Genomic DNA, 22208 nt, shown 5'->3' with positions numbered 1-22208 from the left:
TTTCGAGTCGTAAGATGAATGGTATGTTCTTCTATCTCAATTGTCTTGTATTTCTTAACGGTGGCTTATCAGGACTAGTTGGTGATACTATGATATTCATCTAATGAATTTAACATGATGCAGATTTCTGGAGAGAATGCATTTCCTACTATGATATGTGTGTTTAATCTTTTGCATATCAGTTAGAATTTTTTTGGGCATTGTCAATTGCTTCAAACCATGGAATTTTTTTATCGATTCAGTGATTAAAGGTTTGGTTTTCGATAGTATCGATTCAGTGATTAAAGGTTTTTAACGATGGATTGACTTGCAGCAGCTTTGTTATTTGTTTCTGTTGTTGTTGTGGACTTCACTCCGAAACAAAAAAAGTTGGAACATGTTTCCAAAAGATGATTGATCAAATTTGCTGCCTTGCCTTCGATACCAGTCGTCCAAACCAGCAAAGTCTGAGGTTGAGAGAACCTGTTGATATCATATGATCACTCTTTCTCTTTGAACTTGACGAAACAACATTGATACCATTTCTTATATATGCCATCATATTAAGGAAACAACAAACAAAACATGAGATGAAAATTGAACTTTGTTATGGCCAATATTTACAAGAACATAAAATTTTCTTTCCCTTCCAATGTTATGATATACATGAACAAACATCATTTTCCGTATAAGTTTTCATACAAGCAAGCTACAAATCCAACCACCAGGTCATAGTCGAATCAATAGGGAAGTCGTAATTATCATCTATGATCTCCGTCTGCTCACACCCAACAATGTCGATCGATGACGACGACGAAGCCGCTGCGACCGTGGTTGAATCAGTGTTGGTGCCAAACATCATCGTGTCATCGGACATCAACAAGGCATGGACATGTTCCAGGCTCGCGAAGAAGTCATCGTCGGTGCTGTACATCTGCTCACACGCAACCAAGTCTATCAACGACGATGAGGAGGAAACATCTGCGACCGTGGTCGAATCAATCCGAGTGTCATCGGACATCGAGAGAAGATCGACAAGGGCTGGCGGTGAGGCCTTCGGGATGGTAGTCGTGGCTGTGTCGGTGTCATCCGACATCGGCAAGGCTTCAAGCTCTCCGGCGAAGAACGCATCGTCGGTGCAGTTCTGCACACCGCCAAGATCGACCGACGACGAAGATGAAGCCAAGAATGCTTCCAGTTCTTCCGTAGTTATCGGGAGCTCACCTCCACCAACGTCCATTGATGATGGAGAGGCGGCTGCGACTCCGGCTTCGTTCGGTGCAACGGAGTCGACAGAGGAAAGATGACTCTCCGGGGGTGGGGGTGTCACAGCAGGAGCCAATGAGGGATGTTGCACCACCGCGGTTGGAGGTGGTGAGACGTCGGATTGCACCACCGCGGTTGGAGGTGGTGAGACGTCGGATTGCACCACCGCGGTTGGATGTGGTGAGACGTCCGACTGCAATGCTCTGCCGGGATGTGCAACCAACCCCCAGCATGGCTTCTTTGAGAGAGTCGATGCTTTTGCCGAGAGAGTAGAAGATTCGTCTCTATTTCTCTTTAGCCCAACGAAGCTGTCGCCGGTGACCGTGTCTGTCGCGGCCTCCGAGGTGGTCTCAACCGTTTTGATGGTGGTGCCGCCGGAGTAGGCACAATGCGAGCTTCTCTTGACGTGACAGAGAACTCGTCTCTCGAAGCCGCCGGACGAACACATTTCGAACTCGTACATCGTCCACCCGGAGTTCTTCCGCCGACCATCGTTGAAAGAAAGGCAGCTCTTTCGCCCGACCACCATCTCGCGCCCGCCGACCATGGACTTAACGGTTTCTTGCTTTTTGTACAGAGTCCAAGAACCGCTGCCGGCCTTTCGATCGACGCGCGAGCCGCCGCTGTTCTTGGGCTTGCGCTCCGCAAAGAAATAGCCCTCCTGCCGATCGCTGCCGAGAAGATTCCACGGCTCGGTGCCGTAGACGTCCGCGAAGGCGACAGCGCGGCCAGGGAGCGGTGCGCCGGCGACCCAGTTGGCGAGGTAGTCAACCAAGAGTTCCTCCGCCGTGGGAAGGAACCTGTAGCCGCTCGGTACGAGGTCGATGGGCTCCATGGATGGACGACCAAAGACGGTTTCTTGACTAGGGGAGGAGAGGAAATCAACGAGGAGGAGAATGGAGCAGAGGAGAGGCGAGAGGCGCAGGGGCGAGAAGACGGAGTGAGAGTGGGAGAGGCGTGCGATATATATATGTAGGCAATGGGCGCGCAGAGTGATTCTTGAAGCGTGTTTCCTGTTCTGGATTCCGAATCCCCAAATTAATTATATTTATAAGATTTTAGCGTCGTATTATATATTTAATTTGACATTAACTTTCGCACGTGCTCATCTTCTTTGTGGCTCCAAATCCACCGAGCCCTTCGCCCCGTTCGATCTGTCTCTGCTCGGGAACGGAGGTGAGCATTTTGTCCGAAACACCTCATTTTTCAGCGTAATGCATGGATTTTAGGGCTGATTTTGAGTTTTCTTCGATCGATTTCAGGTTGGTTCGATGATCGCGAAGACGGAGGAGGTATGTGAGCTGCTTCCTCCAGTATTGCCTTGTGGTTTGAGGGTGGGAGCTGACGGAACCAATCAGAGGGACGAGGAGGGTGATCATTTGCCCCTGTATGCCAACGAGGTCCTTCGCATGTTGATTTCGATCTGGAACGCATTGATCCATCGAAAATCCAAATGCATATTGTTTTGAATCCGAGGCCTATAATGACGTGCGCGTACATAATAATCTCTCGGTCCTTCGCGACCCGGCGACGCAACCGGGAATCCAAAGACGCGTAGGAGGAGGAATAGAGAGCGCGATGTGTCTGCAGGTGATGAGAACAACATCGCCACTTGATTTATGATCCTCTTTTCCTGTTGTTGTGTTCTATTTTGCTAATTTTTCCCCTTTTTTTGGGGATGTGGTGACCTAATCTTAGAGCTCTGACTGTGCGTGTATGTTAGTCATAATGATCTTATTTTGCCTAGAACATCTGCAGTTCTTTGGCTGGTTATTCTTCGATTTGAACCTTTCAAGCTGTTGTATGGAGCCATATGCTGACATTCATGTAGTTTCATGGATCTGGAGAGCATGAATGCATGAGGCCCCTTTCTCAGTTAAGATCAGAGGCTTCCTTGATCATTTGGTGAAGGGTTGATTTAGTAGTTAGTGTCTGATCGATTTGTACAGTGATTAGCTTCTTGAGACTAGAAAGAATCTTTATGTCACCCCCTTTATTTTCTTTGTCGATATTGTTGGTTGAGTCCTTTTGAACTCTTCCATGGCCTAAGCCTCATAATGAAGGCAAGAACATGGCGATGGAAGGATAGGTAAGATGCATTGATCATATTACATGATGCAGAAGTGCGTCAGAAATGATCCGTTTGACTTTTGATGGGCCAAGAGACGTCTGATATTGAGTATTTTGTTGACCATAACTATAGATCTCACTCTTAAATTCTATCACAATTTGGAAAGTGTAGCTAAAATTGTAGCTATGTGAAATTTAAAGCATCAGGGACTTTTGTTTTTAATTTTGGGTGATTAGTAGTCTTTGATTTGTATTTGTGAATGGAAATGATTTGTATTTTATAATTAGATCGGGGTTGCTTTGACAATTTCTTATAAGTAGATTTGATCTTTTTAGATGATAAATTATATATCTTTCCTTGCAAAAGCTTGAAGAAGCCATATCGTGAAGGACGGAGTTTTAGTGTTCAGTCTGGTGAACGAGATTGATTTCACAAAGACCAGAGGAAGCTTGCGTCTGTTTAAAATCGTGCAATACACTAGAGATGCATGTTTTGAAAATCTATACATATGATGGATCAAAGACATGGTTAAAAATCTAGTGAGCTTCAGAGACAATCTTCCAACACTCTAGATGCTTGGTAAACAAACTTGTATGGATCTGTATAACTCTTTGCCTCACCCTCAAAGATATACATTCATTACCTTTAACATGGAGAGCTTATTTTGAAGCTGCTTCAAAAATCTATTTGATAATGTTTCAATGTCTATTATCAGTTCTTCTACTTATGTACCTGTTGGTAGATCTCATGCGCTCCTAATCTAGTTTTGGTTCTTGTAAGTAATACAATTTCTGATGTACTCTACAAGAACTCTAATAACATTTATTGGTCCGATTCGAAGTTGCATATCTGTATGCATAAGAGAAACTCGAATTTAGATTCTTTTCATCAATTTATATTTCATTGGGATCATAATTATAGTTGGAGCATCTTTGCAAGAGCATCCATCATCATTCAATTTTAAACTTTGGTATCCAATGAAAAATAGAGACATAATTTCATTTTTGTTATATTTATCGGTATCTTAATTTTATCAGATACAGCGAGGCTTAAACTCTTCACATATTTGTGAATAATTACTACAATGAGGAAGAAAAACCATAACGACTGAAATTAGTGGCCCTAAAGTAATAAATATAATTGCTAGAATCTGCCATCAATTTTCCTCAGTTGATGTTCATGTTATGTGTGCATGTGTGCACACATGAGAAGAAATAACTTTTCCTAAATGATACTCTATTGCACACTTATTTTTGGACGGGAAAGAAAAAACATTTCTCAGAAGAGGAAATGAAAAAAAAAAAAAAAGAAGTCTTGGTCTTCTGCTCACCATTTCTTCCAAATAGTTGAATTGAAAAGATGGGCTTATGTTTTGTGTTATTGTTATTAATTATCATTTCTTCTTATTTATGTCATTGAGGCTGTTCGGTCATTCATTTTTTTTTTCAGTTTTACTCCGCAGATGACATTTGTTATAAGTAGTCTATAAGTATTAAGATTGTTTCTTTATCTGCTTCCTAGTTTCTGATTTATGTTTATAAGTGTTTGCTTCTAAGAATCTGTCTTGATAGTATTGGTTATTGTGCCTCATAGTACATTCCGAGTCAATATTTTTCTTATATCTACGAAAACTTAACTAGATGATGATATCTAATCTTTTGCAGGTCGATTTTGAAGAATATGCTGCAAAAGCTAAAACTTTACCTGTAAATACTACTAACAAGAGCAAATTGATCCTGTATGGGCTTTACTAGCAAGCAACTGTCGGACCTGTGAATACTAGTATGTGCTTCTTAATATATTCTGATTCGTGATTTTCACTCTTTGCCAAACAAAATTTTGACACTTTTATCTTTTGTCTCTTTGCAGGCTGACCTGGTATATTCAATATGAGGGATAAAGCCAAATGGGAAGCTTGGAAGGCTGTTGAAGGTTTACAAAATCCACTTGACAAATCTTATATATATAAATATTAATAAATAAATATAACTTGTTGGACAAAATTTATTTCTTATTTAATATTAGTAAAATTGACAGGGGAGGAAGCCAAAGGAGGAGGCTATGAGTGACTACCTCACCAAGGTTAAACAGCTGCTCGAGGCAGCTGCTATTGTTGCTTATGCTACTTTGTCACACCATGCTCTATGTAGTACCATGTAAGTTGTTACCTTCTATCTTGAACTTGAATCTTCTAGTGGATGTGTTAGTTATGGATTTCATCTCCTTTGTGTCTAACAATTGACACTATCTGAAATCTAATGCAGTATCTTATCATTTCATTAGTGTTTCATTCGAGTTAAGATGCAATGCGGATGTCAAGTTTTTAGGTCAGCAAAGCTAAGTGTGGGCATGTTGAATGAGCATTACCTGTAGCCCATATATTTAGTGAAGCTTCATTGATTGCCAGTAAGACTGTAAATTGTTTGTTAGGTTCTGTTCATTTTTCTCTTCAATACTACATGTTAGAGATCTTTTATCTTTGTTCAGTTTCTTCCCCGTAAAACCTAGGCAATCTGTGATAAAATTTTATTGGAAATTTAATAGTGATGAGTGTATATAACCTTGAAACTTAGCTGATCTTTGAAAAGGAGGCTTTTTATAGTTGTCTTCCTATAGTCTGATTATTTAGTGTAACAGTCCTGGTAGAAAAATCCTGTATATTTTATCCGATCTTTTGCTATGACTTTTGGGCTTCTTTCTACATCCAAATTTGTATAGAATGTGTTTTGTGAAAGGCATGGATAGTTGTAATGCAGACATTGATCGAGTGTTTTATCTTTCAGTATGCCATCCGACATTTATTTGCTTATGGTCTCTTAAAAATCTGTGTCAAGCATAGTATTGGTTTTGATCACGTTGGCCTCAAAACTGTGATTGTTTTCTCTAATAGACTCGATTGCTCAAAAGGAACTTTGCTTTATGGAGTTAATTAGGCAAGACATTCTTTTTTAGAAGAAAATGGTCAGTCTGATTCCAACAAACAAGATTTTCTTTTTGCTTTTTCCATTAGATTCTCGTTTGCTACCTCCAAATAATGTAGCTTACAATTCTGTTTTCTTATTTGCAACTCAAGCCTTTTGCCTTCCTTTTCTTCCATATCAACTACAGGAACGCAATGAATTTTGGGTTCTCAAATTTGTAATTTCATCAACTCTCTATTGAACTCAAGTTTGAATTCGTGGCATACTCTCTGAATGAGGTGGATTATTTTGTGTGTAACATGCATAGAGATTCCAGTAAATGCTAGTTCTTAGATCATGGCATGATTTCTATTCAACTCAAGCTTGAAATGACATGCATAACTGATCTGGGAAGAACCGCAAACAAAGATAATTTCTGATGGTAACTGGGATAAGCAGTAGATAGTAGAAAATTTTTCAATGAAACTATTCTGATGACAGCAGCAAAATGATTGTCACGCCAAAAATTTGATGAGGTCATAAGTCATTTGAATTGGATTCTTGGTTTTGTCTTCATTTATATCCTCTGCCAATGCCTCTCTTTTATTGCTGCAACTTCAAGTATTTTGGTTTTGTGGCTGCTGCATGGCTGACTGCAGCCGGAATTTGTCTCATACACATGGTTAAATCATCAAGAACAATTTTAGTCAAACTGTGTTCTTACCTTCTTTTTGTTTGAATTCAAACTCCTTTTTTAAGTATCTTGGTAACTGGGATAAGTAGTATATGGTAGAAAATTTTTCAATGAAACTATTCTGATGACGGCAGCAAAATGATTGTTACAGTCAAAATTTTGATGAAGTCATGAAGTCATTGCAATTGGATTCTTGGTTGTCTTCATTTATAACCTTTGCCAATGCCTGTGTATTTTTGCTGCAACTTCAAGCATTATGATTTTGTTGCTGCTGCATGGTTGACTGCAGTAGGAATTTGTCTCATACACATGGGTAAATCATCAAGAACAATTTTAGTCAAACTGTGTTCTTACCTTCTTTTTGTTTGAATCTAAACTCCTTTTTTAAGTATCTTGGTAACTGGGATAAGTAGTATATGGTAGAAAATTTTTCAATGAAACTATTCTGATGACGGCAGCAAAATGATTGTTACAGTCAAAATTTTGATGAAGTCATGAAGTCATTGCAATTGGATTCTTGGTTGTCTTCATTTATAACCTTTGCCAATGCCTGTGTATTTTTGCTGCAACTTCAAGCATTATGATTTTGTTGCTGCTGCATGGTTGACTGCAGTAGGAATTTGTCTCATACATATGGTTAAATCATCAAGAATAATTTTAGTCAAACTGTGTTCTTACCTTCTTTTTGTTTGAATCCAAACTCCTTTTTTAAGTATCTTGGTAACTGGGATAAGTAGTATATGGTAGAAAATTTTTCAATGAAACAATTCTGATGACGGTAGCAAAATGATTGTTACAGTCAAAATTTTGATGAAGTCATGAAGTCATTGCAATTGGATTCTTGGTTGTCTTCATTTATAACCTTTGCCAATGCCTGTGTATTTTTGCTGCAACTTCAAGCATTATGATTTTGTTGCTGCTGCATGGTTTACTGCAGTAGGAATTTGTCTCATACACATGTTGAAAGCATCAAGAACAAATTTAGTCAAACTGTGTTCTTACCTTTTTTATTTGTTAGAATCCAAATTCTCTTTTTCAAGTATCTTGCCTTCTTGATCACCCCTCTCGATGCTGATGAGCTTAAACTCTGCAATAAGAATAATTTGGCTTGGCTAAGTTTAAATGCTTGAGGAGAGGGAAAAACTCAAAATATCTTTCTTTTTCTTCTATTTTACTTTATTTCTACATCTCAAGTGCCACATGATAAAGGAGATGACTTTTTGTTCGTCCTATTTGATACTTCTGTCCCTGTCCCTGAATTCTTTCTACATCTCTATTGCGGTATGATTACTTTCATAGAGTTTGGTTTCCTCGCAATGCTCATATAGATACTTGCCTATTGACAACTTCAACTAGAAATGCTTGTTTGGTAGGTTGTACCTAAATGCTTCGAATTTTTTATTGTACTAACCTTGTTTGTGCTAAAATTTAGATGGATGAATTTATTGACTTTCTAAATAGTAATAAAAACACAGATATACCTGGAGAAATATATATATATATATATATATATATATATATATATATATATATATATATATATATATATTCAAGTGCTTAATGATCCATTTTAACTGACCTTTTGCTTTTAAAAATGTCAGGGCGTCCTCGATATCGAAATAAAGATCATGCAGGACTATGATCCTAAAAGAAAGCAGGGCACCATGACTCCTTTGCCAGATCATGTTATAATTCATGCCTCAAAGGAGGAAGAGGAGTTACATTCCAAAAGAATTTGAATGCTACAACCTTTGCAAAAGGAATTAGGATTACATTTCTTCTTCATAAGCTTCCGGCATGTAACAAGACAAAGTTCTTCTGATTTATGCACTTGAACTAGTCATAGATTAACATGAAGGAAGATTGGGAGTCCTTGGGCCCATATCTTAGTTTGTTCCAATCTTCTCAGGAGTGTTATTTGTTCTTATCATTTGTTTTGAAAACCGACGTGGTTACTCCCACAAATTTTTACTATTTTGTAGACTTGATATTAATTATTTGAATTTGTATGTAACTTCCAAAGCTGGAATAGTAGACTCAGATTGGTTGTTTAAATTCATTCAAAATTCTGAATATGTAATTTAGATGTAATTTGACAATTTTTTCGAGTCGTATGATGAATGGTATGTTCTTCTATCTCAATTGTCTTGTATTTCTTAACGGTGGCTTATCAGGACTAGTTGTTGATACTATGATATTCATCTAATGAATTTAACATGATGCAGATTTCTGGAGAGAATGCATTTCCTACTATGATATGTGTGTTTAATCTTTTGCATATCAGTTAGAATTTTTTTTGGGCATTGTCAATTGCTTCAAACCATGGAATTTTTTTATCGATTCAGTGATTAAAGGTTTGGTTTTCGATAGTATCGATTCAGTGATTAAAGGTTTTTAACGATGGATTGACTTGCAGCAGCTTTGTTATTTGTTTCTGTTGTTGTTGTGGACTTCACTCGGAAACAAAAAAGTTGGAACATGTTTCCAAAAGATGATTGATCAAATTTGCTGCCTTGCCTTCGATACCAGTCGTCCAAACCAGCAAAGTCTGAGGTTGAGAGAACCTGTTGATATCATATGATCACTCTTTCTCTTTGAACTTGACGAAACAACATTGATACCATTTCTTATATATGCCATCATATTAAGGAAACAACAAACAAAACATGAGATGAAAATTGAACTTTGTTATGGCCAATATTTACAAGAACATAAAATTTTCTTTCCCTTCCAATGTTATGATATACATGAACAAACATCATTTTCCGTATAAGTTTTCATACAAGCAAGCTACAAATCCAACCACCAGGTCATAGTCGAATCAATAGGGAAGTCGTAATTATCATCTATGATCTCCGTCTGCTCACACCCAACAATGTCGATCGATGACGACGACGAAGCCGCTGCGACCGTGGTTGAATCAGTGTTGGTGCCAAACATCATCGTGTCATCGGACATCAACAAGGCATGGACATGTTCCAGGCTCGCGAAGAAGTCATCGTCGGTGCTGTACATCTGCTCACACGCAACCAAGTCTATCAACGACGATGAGGAGGAAACATCTGCGACCGTGGTCGAATCAATCCGAGTGTCATCGGACATCGAGAGAAGATCGACAAGGGCTGGCGGTGAGGCCTTCGGGATGGTAGTCGTGGCTGTGTCGGTGTCATCCGACATCGGCAAGGCTTCAAGCTCTCCGGCGAAGAACGCATCGTCGGTGCAGTTCTGCACACCGCCAAGATCGACCGACGACGAAGATGAAGCCAAGAATGCTTCCAGTTCTTCCGTAGTTATCGGGAGCTCACCTCCACCAACGTCCATTGATGATGGAGAGGCGGCTGCGACTCCGGCTTCGTTCGGTGCAACGGAGTCGACAGAGGAAAGATGACTCTCCGGGGGTGGGGGTGTCACAGCAGGAGCCAATGAGGGATGTTGCACCACCGCGGTTGGAGGTGGTGAGACGTCGGATTGCACCACCGCGGTTGGAGGTGGTGAGACGTCGGATTGCACCACCGCGGTTGGATGTGGTGAGACGTCCGACTGCAATGCTCTGCCGGGATGTGCAACCAACCCCCAGCATGGCTTCTTTGAGAGAGTCGATGCTTTTGCCGAGAGAGTAGAAGATTCGTCTCTATTTCTCTTTAGCCCAACGAAGCTGTCGCCGGTGACCGTGTCTGTCGCGGCCTCCGAGGTGGTCTCAACCGTTTTGATGGTGGTGCCGCCGGAGTAGGCACAATGCGAGCTTCTCTTGACGTGACAGAGAACTCGTCTCTCGAAGCCGCCGGACGAACACATTTCGAACTCGTACATCGTCCACCCGGAGTTCTTCCGCCGACCATCGTTGAAAGAAAGGCAGCTCTTTCGCCCGACCACCATCTCGCGCCCGCCGACCATGGACTTAACGGTTTCTTGCTTTTTGTACAGAGTCCAAGAACCGCTGCCGGCCTTTCGATCGACGCGCGAGCCGCCGCTGTTCTTGGGCTTGCGCTCCGCAAAGAAATAGCCCTCCTGCCGATCGCTGCCGAGAAGATTCCACGGCTCGGTGCCGTAGACGTCCGCGAAGGCGACAGCGCGGCCAGGGAGCGGTGCGCCGGCGACCCAGTTGGCGAGGTAGTCAACCAAGAGTTCCTCCGCCGTGGGAAGGAACCTGTAGCCGCTCGGTACGAGGTCGATGGGCTCCATGGATGGACGACCAAAGACGGTTTCTTGACTAGGGGAGGAGAGGAAATCAACGAGGAGGAGAATGGAGCAGAGGAGAGGCGAGAGGCGCAGGGGCGAGAAGACGGAGTGAGAGTGGGAGAGGCGTGCGATATATATATGTAGGCAATGGGCGCGCAGAGTGATTCTTGAAGCGTGTTTCCTGTTCTGGATTCCGAATCCCCAAATTAATTATATTTATAAGATTTTAGCGTCGTATTATATATTTAATTTGACATTAACTTTCGCACGTGCTCATCTTCTTTGTGGCTCCAAATCCACCGAGCCCTTCGCCCCGTTCGATCTGTCTCTGCTCGGGAACGGAGGTGAGCATTTTGTCCGAAACACCTCATTTTTCAGCGTAATGCATGGATTTTAGGGCTGATTTTGAGTTTTCTTCGATCGATTTCAGGTTGGTTCGATGATCGCGAAGACGGAGGAGGTATGTGAGCTGCTTCCTCCAGTATTGCCTTGTGGTTTGAGGGTGGGAGCTGACGGAACCAATCAGAGGGACGAGGAGGGTGATCATTTGCCCCTGTATGCCAACGAGGTCCTTCGCATGTTGATTTCGATCTGGAACGCATTGATCCATCGAAAATCCAAATGCATATTGTTTTGAATCCGAGGCCTATAATGACGTGCGCGTACATAATAATCTCTCGGTCCTTCGCGACCCGGCGACGCAACCGGGAATCCAAAGACGCGTAGGAGGAGGAATAGAGAGCGCGATGTGTCTGCAGGTGATGAGAACAACATCGCCACTTGATTTATGATCCTCTTTTCCTGTTGTTGTGTTCTATTTTGCTAATTTTTCCCCTTTTTTTGGGGATGTGGTGACCTAATCTTAGAGCTCTGACTGTGCGTGTATGTTAGTCATAATGATCTTATTTTGCCTAGAACATCTGCAGTTCTTTGGCTGGTTATTCTTCGATTTGAACCTTTCAAGCTGTTGTATGGAGCGATATGCTGACATTCATGTAGTTTCATGGATCTGGAGAGCATGAATGCATGAGGCCCCTTTCTCAGTTAAGATCAGAGGCTTCCTTGATCATTTGGTGAAGGGTTGATTTAGTAGTTAGTGTCTGATCGATTTGTACAGTGATTAGCTTCTTGAGACTAGAAAGAATCTTTATGTCACCCCCTTTATTTTCTTTGTCGATATTGTTGGTTGAGTCCTTTTGAACTCTTCCATGGCCTAAGCCTCATAATGAAGGCAAGAACATGGCGATGGAAGGATAGGTAAGATGCATTGATCATATTACATGATGCAGAAGTGCGTCAGAAATGATCCGTTTGACTTTTGATGGGCCAAGAGACGTCTGATATTGAGTATTTTGTTGACCATAACTATAGATCTCACTCTTAAATTCTATCACAATTTGGAAAGTGTAGCTAAAATTGTAGCTATGTGAAATTTGAAGCATCAGGGACTTTTGTTTTTAATTTTGGGTGATTAGTAGTCTTTGATTTGTATTTGTGAATGGAAATGATTTGTATTTTATAATTAGATCGGGGTTGCTTTGACAATTTCTTATAAGTAGAGTTGATCTTTTTAGATGATAAATTATATATCTTTCCTTGCAAAAGCTTGAAGAAGCCTGTGAACGAGATTGATTTCACAAAGACCAGAGGAAGCTTGCGTCTGTTTAAAATCGTGCAATACACTAGAGATGCATGTTTTGAAAATCTATACATATGATGGATCAAAGACATGGTTAAAAATCTAGTGAGCTTCAGAGACAATCTTCCAACACTCTAGATGCTTGGTAAACAAACTTGTATGGATCTGTATAACTCTTTGCCTCACCCTCAAAGATATGCATTCATTACCTTTAACATGGAGAGCTTATTTTGAAGCTGCTTCAAAAATCTATTTGATAATGTTTCAGTGTCTATTATCAGTTCTTCTACTTGTGTACCTGTTGGTAGATCTCATGCGCTCCTAATCTAGTTTAGGTTCTTGTAAGTAATACAATTTCTGATGTACTTTACAAGAACTCTAATAACATTTATTGGTCCGATTCGAAGTTGCATATCTGTATGCATAAGAGAAACTCGAATTTAGATTCTTTTCATCAATTTATATTTCATTGGGATCATAATTATAGTTGGAGCATCTTTGCAAGAGCATCCATCATCATTCAATTTTAAACTTTGGTATCCAATGAAAAATAGAGACATAATTTCATTTTTGTTATATTTATCGGTATCTTAATTTTATCAGATACAGCGAGGCTTAAACTCTTCACATATTTGTGAATAATTACTACAATGAGGAAGAAAAACCATAACGACTGAAATTAGTGGCCCTAAAGTAATAAATATAATTGCTAGAATCTGCCATCAATTTTCCTCAGTTGATGTTCATGTTATGTGTGCATGTGTGCACACATGAGAAGAAATAACTTTTCCTAAATGATACTCTATTGCACACTTATTTTTGGACGGGAAAGAAAAAACATTTCTCAGAAGAGGAAATGAAAAAAAAAAAAAAAGAAGTCTTGGTCTTCTGCTCACCATTTCTTCCAAATAGTTGAATTGAAAAGATGGGCTTATGTTTTGTGTTATTGTTATTAATTATCATTTCTTCTTATTTATGTCATTGAGGCTGTTCGGTCATTCATTTTTTTTTTCAGTTTTACTCCGCAGATGACATTTGTTATAAGTAGTCTATAAGTATTAAGATTGTTTCTTTATCTGCTTCCTAGTTTCTGATTTATGTTTATAAGTGTTTGCTTCTAAGAATCTGTCTTGATAGTATTGGTTATTGTGCCTCATAGTACATTCCGAGTCAATATTTTTCTTTTATCTACGAAAACTTAACTAGATGATGATATCTAATCTTTTGCAGGTCGATTTTGAAGAATATGCTGCAAAAGCTAAAACTTTACCTGTAAATACTACTAACAAGAGCAAATTGATCCTGTATGGGCTTTACTAGCAAGCAACTGTCGGACCTGTGAATACTAGTATGTGCTTCTTAATATATTCTGATTCGTGATTTTCACTCTTTGCCAAACAAAATTTTGACACTTTTATCTTTTGTCTCTTTGCAGGCTGACCTGGTATATTCAATATGAGGGATAGAGCCAAATGGGAAGCTTGGAAGGCTGTTGAAGGTTTACAAAATCCACTTGACAAATCTTATATATATAAATATTAATAAATAAATATAACTTGTTGGACAAAATTTATTTCTTATTTAATATTAGTAAAATTGACAGGGGAGGAAGCCAAAGGAGGAGGCTATGAGTGACTACCTCACCAAGGTTAAACAGCTGCTCGAGGCAGCTGCTACTGTTGCTTATGCTACTTTGTCATACCTTGCTCTATGTAGTACCATGTAAGTTGTTACCTTCTATCTTGAACTTGAATCTTCTAGTGGATGTGTTAGTTATGGATTTCATCTCCTTTGTGTCTAACAATTGACACTATCTGAAATCTAATGCAGTATCTTATCATTTCATTAGTGTTTCATTCGAGTTAAGATGCAATGCGGATGTCAAGTTTTTAGGTCAGCAAAGCTAAGTGTGGGCATGTTGAATGAGCATTACCTGTAGCCCATATATTTAGTGAAGCTTCATTGATTGCCAGTAAGACTGTAAATTGTCTGTTAGGTTCTGTTCATTTTTCTCTTCAATACTACATGCTAGAGATCTTTTATCTTTGTTCAGTTTCTTCCCCGTAAAACCTAGGCGATCTGTGATAAAATTTTATTGGAAATTTAATAGTGATGAGTGTATATAACCTTGAAATGAAAAGGAGGCTTTTTATAGTTGTCTTCCTATAGTCTGATTATTTAGTGTAACAGTCCTGGTAGAAAAATCCTGTATATTTTATCCGATCTTTTGCTATGACTTTTGGGCTTCTTTCTACATCCAAATTTGTATAGAATGTGTTTTGTGAAAGGCATGGATAGTTGTAATGCAGACATTGATCGAGTGTTTTATCTTTCAGTATGCCATCCGACATTTATTTGCTTATGGTCTCTTAAAAATCTATGTCAAGCATAGTATTGGTTTTGATCACGTTGGCCTCAAAACTGTGATTGTTTTCTCTAATAGACTCGATTGCTCAAAAGGAACTTTGCTTTATGGAGTTAATTAGGCAAGACATTCTTTTTTAGAAGAAAATGGTCAGTCTGATTCCAACAAACAAGATTTTCTTTTTGCTTTTTCCATTAGATTCTCGTTTGCTACCTCCAAATAATGTAGCTTACAATTCTGTTTTCTTATTTGCAACTCAAGCCTTTTGCCTTCCTTTTCTTCCATATCAACTACAGGAACGCAATGAATTTTGGGTTCTCAAATTTGTAATTTCATCAACTCTCTATTGAACTCAAGTTTGAATTCGTGGCATACTCTCTGAATGAGGTGGATTATTTTGTGTGTAACATGCATAGAGATTCCAGTAAATGCTAGTTCTTAGATCATGGCATGATTTCTATTCAACTCAAGCTTGAAATGACATGCATAACTGATCTAGGAAGAACCGCAAACAAAGATAATTTCTGATGGTAACTGGGATAAGTAGTAGATAGTAGAAAATTTTTCAATGAAACTATTCTGATGACAGCAGCAAAATGATTGTCACGCCAAAAATTTGATGAGGTCATAAGTCATTTGAATTGGATTCTTGGTTTTGTCTTCATTTATATCCTCTGCCAATGCCTCTCTTTTTTTGCTGCAACTTCAAGTATTTTGGTTTTGTGGCTGCTGCATGGCTGACTGCAGCCGGAATTTGTCTCATACACATGGTTAAATCATCAAGAACAATTTTAGTCAAACTGTGTTCTTACCTTCTTTTTGTTTGAATCCAAACTCCTTTTTTAAGTATCTTGGTAACTGGGATAAGTAGTATATGGTAGAAAATTTTTCAATGAAACTATTCTGATAACGGCAGCAAAATGATTGTTACAGTCAAAATTTTGATGAAGTCATGAAGTCATTGCAATTGGATTCTTGGTTGTCTTCATTTATAACCTTTGCCAATGCCTGTGTATTTTTGCTGCAACTTCAAGCATTATGATTTTGTTGCTGCTGCATGGTTGACTGCAGTAGGAATTTGTCTCATACACATGGGTAAATCATCAAGAACAATTTTAGTCAAACTGTGTTCTTACCTTCTTTTTGTTTGAATCTAAACTCCTTTTTTAAGTATCTTGGTAACTGGGATAAGTAGTATATGGTAGAAAATTTTTCAATGAAACTATTCTGATGACGGCAGCAAAATGATTGTTACAGTCAAAATTTTGATGAAGTCATGAAGTCATTGCAATTGGATTCTTGGTTGTCTTCATTTATAACCTTTGCCAATGCCTGTGTATTTTTGCTGCAACTTCAAGCATTATGATTTTGTTGCTGCTGCATGGTTGACTGCAGTAGGAATTTGTCTCGTACACATGGTTAAATCATCAAGAACAATTTTAGTCAAACTGTGTTCTTACCTTCTTTTTGTTTGAATCCAAACTCCTTTTTTAAGTATCTTGGTAACTGGGATAAGTAGTATATGGTAGAAAATTTTTCAATGAAACTATTCTGATGACGGCAGCAAAATGATTGTTACAGTCAAAATTTTGATGAAGTCATGAAGTCATTGCAATTGGATTCTTGGTTGTCTTCATTTATAACCTTTGCCAATGCCTGTGTATTTTTGCTGCAACTTCAAGCATTATGATTTTGTTGCTGTTGCATGGTTGACTGCAGTAGGAATTTGTCTCATACATATGGTTAAATCATCAAGAACAATTTTAGTCAAACTGTGTTCTTACCTTCTTTTTGTTTGAATCCAAACTCCTTTTTTAAGTATCTTGGTAACTGGGATAAGTAGTATATGGTAGAAAATTTTTCAATGAAACTATTCTGATGACGGCAGCAAAATGATTGTTACAGTCAAAATTTTGATGAAGTCATGAAGTCATTGCAATTGGATTCTTGGTTGTCTTCATTTATAACCTTTGCCAATGCCTGTGTATTTTTGCTGCAACTTCAAGCATTATGATTTTGTTGCTGCTGCATGGTTGACTGCAGTAGGAATTTGTCTCATACACATGTTAAAAGCATCAAGAACAAATTTAGTCAAACTGTGTTCTTACCTTTTTTATTTGTTTGAATCCAAACTCTCTTTTTCAAGTATCTTGCCTTCTTGATCACCTCTCTGGATGCTGATGAGCTTAAACTCTGCAATAAGAATAATTTGGCTTGGCTAAGTTTAAATGCTTGAGGAGAGGGAAAAACTCAAAATATCTTTCTTTTTCTTCTATTTTGCTTTATTTCTACATCACTAGTGCCACATGATGAAGGAGATGACTTTTTGTTCTTCCTATTTGATACTTCTGTCCCTGAATTCTTTCTACATCTCTAGTGCGGCATGATTACTTTAATAGAGCTTGGTTTCCTCGCAATGCTCATATAGATACTTGCCTATTGACAACTTCAACTAGAAATGCTTGTCTGGTCGGTTGTACCTAAATGCTTCGAATTTTTTATTGTACTAACCTTGTTTGTGCTGAAATTTAGATGGATAAATTTATTGACTTTCTAAACAGTAATAAAAACACAGATATACCTGGAGAAATATATATATATATATATTCAAGTGCTTAATGATCCATTTTAACTGACCTTTTGCTTTTAAAAATGTCAGGTCGTCCTCGATATCGAAGTAAAGATCATGCAGGACTAGGATCCTAAAAGAAAGCAGGGCACCATGACTCCTTTGTCAGATCATGTTATAATTCATGCCTCAAAGGAGGAAGAGGAGTTACATTCCAAAAGAATTTGAATGCTACAACCTTTGCAAAAGGAATTAGGATTACATTTCTTCTTCATAAGCTTTAGGATTACATTTCTTCTTCATAAGCTTCCGGCATGTAACAAGACAAAGTTCTTCTGATTTATGCACTTGAACTAGTCATAGATTAACATGAAGGAAGATTGGGAGTCCTTGGGCCCATATCTTAGTTTGTTCCAATCTTCTCAGGAGTGTTATTTGTTCTTATCATTTGTTTTGAAAACCGACGTGGTTACTCCCACAAATTTTTACTGTTTTGTAGACTTGATATTAATTATTTGAATTCGTATGTAACTTCCAAAGCTGGAATAGTAGACTCAGATTGGTTGTTTAAATTCATTTAAAATTCTGAATATGTAATTTAGATGTAATTGATAATTTTTTCGAGTCGTATGATGAATGGTATGTTCTTCTATCTCAATTGTCTTGTATTTCTTAACGGTGGCTTATCAGGACTAGTTGTTGATACTATGATATTCATCTAATGAATTTAACATGATGCAGACGTTGTTCTCGCTCACTATTGAAATCACATTTCTGGAGAGAATGCATTTCCTACTATGATGTGTGTGTTTAATCTTTTGCATATCAGTTAGAATTTTTTTGGCCATTATCAATTGCTTCAAACCTTGGAATTTTTTTATCGATTCAGTGATAAAAGGTTTGGTTTTCGATAGTATCGATTCAGTGATTAAAGGTTTTTAACGATGGTTTGACTTGCAGCTTTGTTATTTGTTTCTGTTGTTGTTGTGGACTTCACTCGGAAACAAAAAAGTCATTGATTGGATTCTTGGTTTTGTCTTCATTTATAACCTTTGCCAATGCCTGTGTTTTTTTACTGCAACTTCAAGCATTATGATTTTGTTGCTACTGCATGGTTGACTGCAGTAGGAATTTGTCTCATACACATGTTGAAAGCATCAAGAACAATTTTAGTCAAACTGTGTTCTTACATTTCTTTTTTTTGTTAGAATCCAAATTCTCTTTTTCAAGTATCTTGCCTTCTTGATCACCCCTCTCGATGCTGATGAGCTTAAACTCTGCAATAAGAATAATTTGGCTTGGCTAAGTTTAAATGCTTTTGGCTTGGCTAAGTTTAAATGCTTGAGGAGAGGGAAAAACTCAAAATATCTTTCTTTTTCTTCTATTTTGTTTTATTTCTACTAGTGCCACATGATAAAGGAGATGACTTTTTGTTCGTCCTATTTGATACTTCTGTCCCTGAATTCTTTCTACATCTCTATTGCGGTATGATTACTTTCATAGAGTTTGGTTTCCTCGCAATGCTCATATAGATACTTGCCTATTGACAACTTCAACTAGAAATGCTTGTCTGGTAGGTTGTACCTAAATGCTTCGAATTTTTTATTGTACTAATCTTGTTTGTGCTAAAATTTAGATGGATGAATTTATTGACTTTCTAAATAGTAATAAAAACACAGATATACCTGGAGAAATATATAAATATATATATATATATATATATTCAAGTGCTTAATGATCCATTTTGCTTTTAAAAATGTCAGGGCGTCCTCGATATCGAAGTAAAGATCATGCAGGACTAGGATCCTAAAAGAAAGCAGGGCACCATGACTCCTTTGCCAGATCATGTTATAATTCATGCCTCAAAGGAGGAAGAGGAGTTACATTCCAAAAGAATTTGAATGCTACAACCTTTGCAAAAGGAATTAGGATTACATTTCTTCTTCATAAGCTTCCGGCATGTAACAAGACAAAGTTCTTCTGATTTATGCGCTTGAACTAGTCATAGATTAACATGAAGGAAGATTGGGAGTCCTTGGGCCCATATCTTAGTTTGTTCCAATCTTCTCAGGAGTGTTATTTGTTCTTATCATTTGTTTTGAAAACCGACGTGGTTACTCCCACAAATTTTTACTGTTTTGTAGACTTGATATTAATTATTTGAATTCGTATGTAACTTCCAAAGCTGGAATAGTAGACTCAGATTGGTTGTTTAAATTCATTCAAAATTCTGAATATGTAATTTAGATGTAATTGATAATTTTTTCGAGTCGTATGATGAATGGTATGTTCTTCTATCTCAATTGTCTTGTATTTCTTAACGGTGGCTTATCAGGACTAGTTGTTGATACTATGATATTCATCTAATGAATTTAACATGATGCAGATTTCTGGAGAGAATGCATTTCCTACTATGATATGTGTGTTTAATCTTTTGCATATCAGTTAGAATTTTTTTGGGCATTGTCAATTGCTTCAAACCATGGAATTTTTTTATCGATTCAGTGATTAAAGGTTTGGTTTTCGATAGTATCGATTCAGTGATTAAAGGTTTTTAACGATGGATTGACTTGCAGCAGCTTTGTTATTTGTTTCTGTTGTTGTTGTGGACTTCACTCGGAAACAAAAAAGTTGGAACATGTTTCCAAAAGATGATTGATCAAATTTGCTGCCTTGCCTTCGATACCAGTCGTCCAAACCAGCAAAGTCTGAGGTTGAGAGAACCTGTTGATATCATATGATCACTCTTTCTCTTTGAACTTGACGAAACAACATTGATACCATTTCTTATATATGCCATCATATTAAGGAAACAACAAACAAAACATGAGATGAAAATTGAACTTTGTTATGGCCAATATTTACAAGAACATAAAATTTTCTTTCCCTTCCAATGTTATGATATACATGAACAAACATCATTTTCCGTATAAGTTTTCATACAAGCAAGCTACAAATCCAACCACCAGGTCATAGTCGAATCAATAGGGAAGTCGTAATTATCATCTATGATCTCCGTCTGCTCACACCCAACAATGTCGATCGATGACGACGACGAAGCCGCTGCGACCGTGGTTGAATCAGTGTTGGTGCCAAACATCATCGTGTCATCGGACATCAACAAGGCATGGACATGTTCCAGGCTCGCGAAGAAGTCATCGTCGGTGCTGTACATCTGCTCACACGCAACCAAGTCTATCAACGACGATGAGGAGGAAACATCTGCGACCGTGGTCGTATCAATCCGAGTGTCATCGGACATCGAGAGAAGATCGACAAGGGCTGGCGGTGAGGCCTTCGGGATGGTAGTCGTGGCTGTGTCGGTGTCATCCGACATCGGCAAGGCTTCAAGCTCTCCGGCGAAGAACGCATCGTCGGTGCAGTTCTGCACACCGCCAAGATCGACCGACGACGAAGATGAAGCCAAGAATGCTTCCAGTTCTTCCGTAGTTATCGGGAGCTCACCTCCACCAACGTCCATTGATGATGGAGAGGCGGCTGCGACTCCGGCTTCGTTCGGTGCAACGGAGTCGACAGAGGAAAGATGACTCTCCGGGGGTGGGGGTGTCACAGCAGGAGCCAATGAGGGATGTTGCACCACCGCGGTTGGAGGTGGTGAGACGTCGGATTGCACCACCGCGGTTGGAGGTGGTGAGACGTCGGATTGCACCACCGCGGTTGGATGTGGTGAGACGTCCGACTGCAATGCTCTGCCGGGATGTGCAACCAACCCCCAGCATGGCTTCTTTGAGAGAGTCGATGCTTTTGCCGAGAGAGTAGAAGATTCGTCTCTATTTCTCTTTAGCCCAACGAAGCTGTCGCCGGTGACCGTGTCTGTCGCGGCCTCCGAGGTGGTCTCAACCGTTTTGATGGTGGTGCCGCCGGAGTAGGCACAATGCGAGCTTCTCTTGACGTGACAGAGAACTCGTCTCTCGAAGCCGCCGGACGAACACATTTCGAACTCGTACATCGTCCACCCGGAGTTCTTCCGCCGACCATCGTTGAAAGAAAGGCAGCTCTTTCGCCCGACCACCATCTCGCGCCCGCCGACCATGGACTTAACGGTTTCTTGCTTTTTGTACAGAGTCCAAGAACCGCTGCCGGCCTTTCGATCGACGCGCGAGCCGCCGCTGTTCTTGGGCTTGCGCTCCGCAAAGAAATAGCCCTCCTGCCGATCGCTGCCGAGAAGATTCCACGGCTCGGTGCCGTAGACGTCCGCGAAGGCGACAGCGCGGCCAGGGAGCGGTGCGCCGGCGACCCAGTTGGCGAGGTAGTCAACCAAGAGTTCCTCCGCCGTGGGAAGGAACCTGTAGCCGCTCGGTACGAGGTCGATGGGCTCCATGGATGGACGACCAAAGACGGTTTCTTGACTAGGGGAGGAGAGGAAATCAACGAGGAGGAGAATGGAGCAGAGGAGAGGCGAGAGGCGCAGGGGCGAGAAGACGGAGTGAGAGTGGGAGAGGCGTGCGATATATATATGTAGGCAATGGGCGCGCAGAGTGATTCTTGAAGCGTGTTTCCTGTTCTGGATTCCGAATCCCCAAAT

General features: G+C 39.4%; 3 long non-coding RNA genes across 3 annotated transcripts; all 3 read left to right on the top strand.

Moving 5' to 3' along the window:
- The first annotated feature begins 2459 nt into the window (after positions 1 to 2459).
- LOC135617353 (uncharacterized) lies at positions 2460 to 5267 on the top strand. The gene is made up of 3 exons (XR_010488705.1): positions 2460 to 2835; positions 4981 to 5098; positions 5186 to 5267. It is a non-coding gene; the product is annotated as an uncharacterized LOC135617353 (long non-coding RNA).
- Positions 5268 to 5351: 84 nt separating this feature from the next.
- Positions 5352 to 9009, top strand: LOC135617354 (uncharacterized). The gene is made up of 2 exons (XR_010488706.1): positions 5352 to 5472; positions 8512 to 9009. It is a non-coding gene; the product is annotated as an uncharacterized LOC135617354 (long non-coding RNA).
- A 2454-nt stretch (positions 9010 to 11463) lies between these two features.
- On the top strand, positions 11464 to 18271 carry LOC135617350 (uncharacterized). The gene is made up of 4 exons (XR_010488700.1): positions 11464 to 11847; positions 13959 to 14076; positions 14164 to 14450; positions 17753 to 18271. It is a non-coding gene; the product is annotated as an uncharacterized LOC135617350 (long non-coding RNA).
- Positions 18272 to 22208: the final 3937 nt, after the last annotated feature.

Source organism: Musa acuminata, chromosome BXJ2-7 (genome assembly GCF_036884655.1).
Source record: "Musa acuminata AAA Group cultivar baxijiao chromosome BXJ2-7, Cavendish_Baxijiao_AAA, whole genome shotgun sequence".
Classification (NCBI taxonomy): Eukaryota; Viridiplantae; Streptophyta; class Magnoliopsida; order Zingiberales; family Musaceae; genus Musa; species Musa acuminata.
The sequence above is the reverse complement of the archived record's forward strand: the minus strand, read 5'-3'. Positions and strand labels throughout refer to the sequence as shown.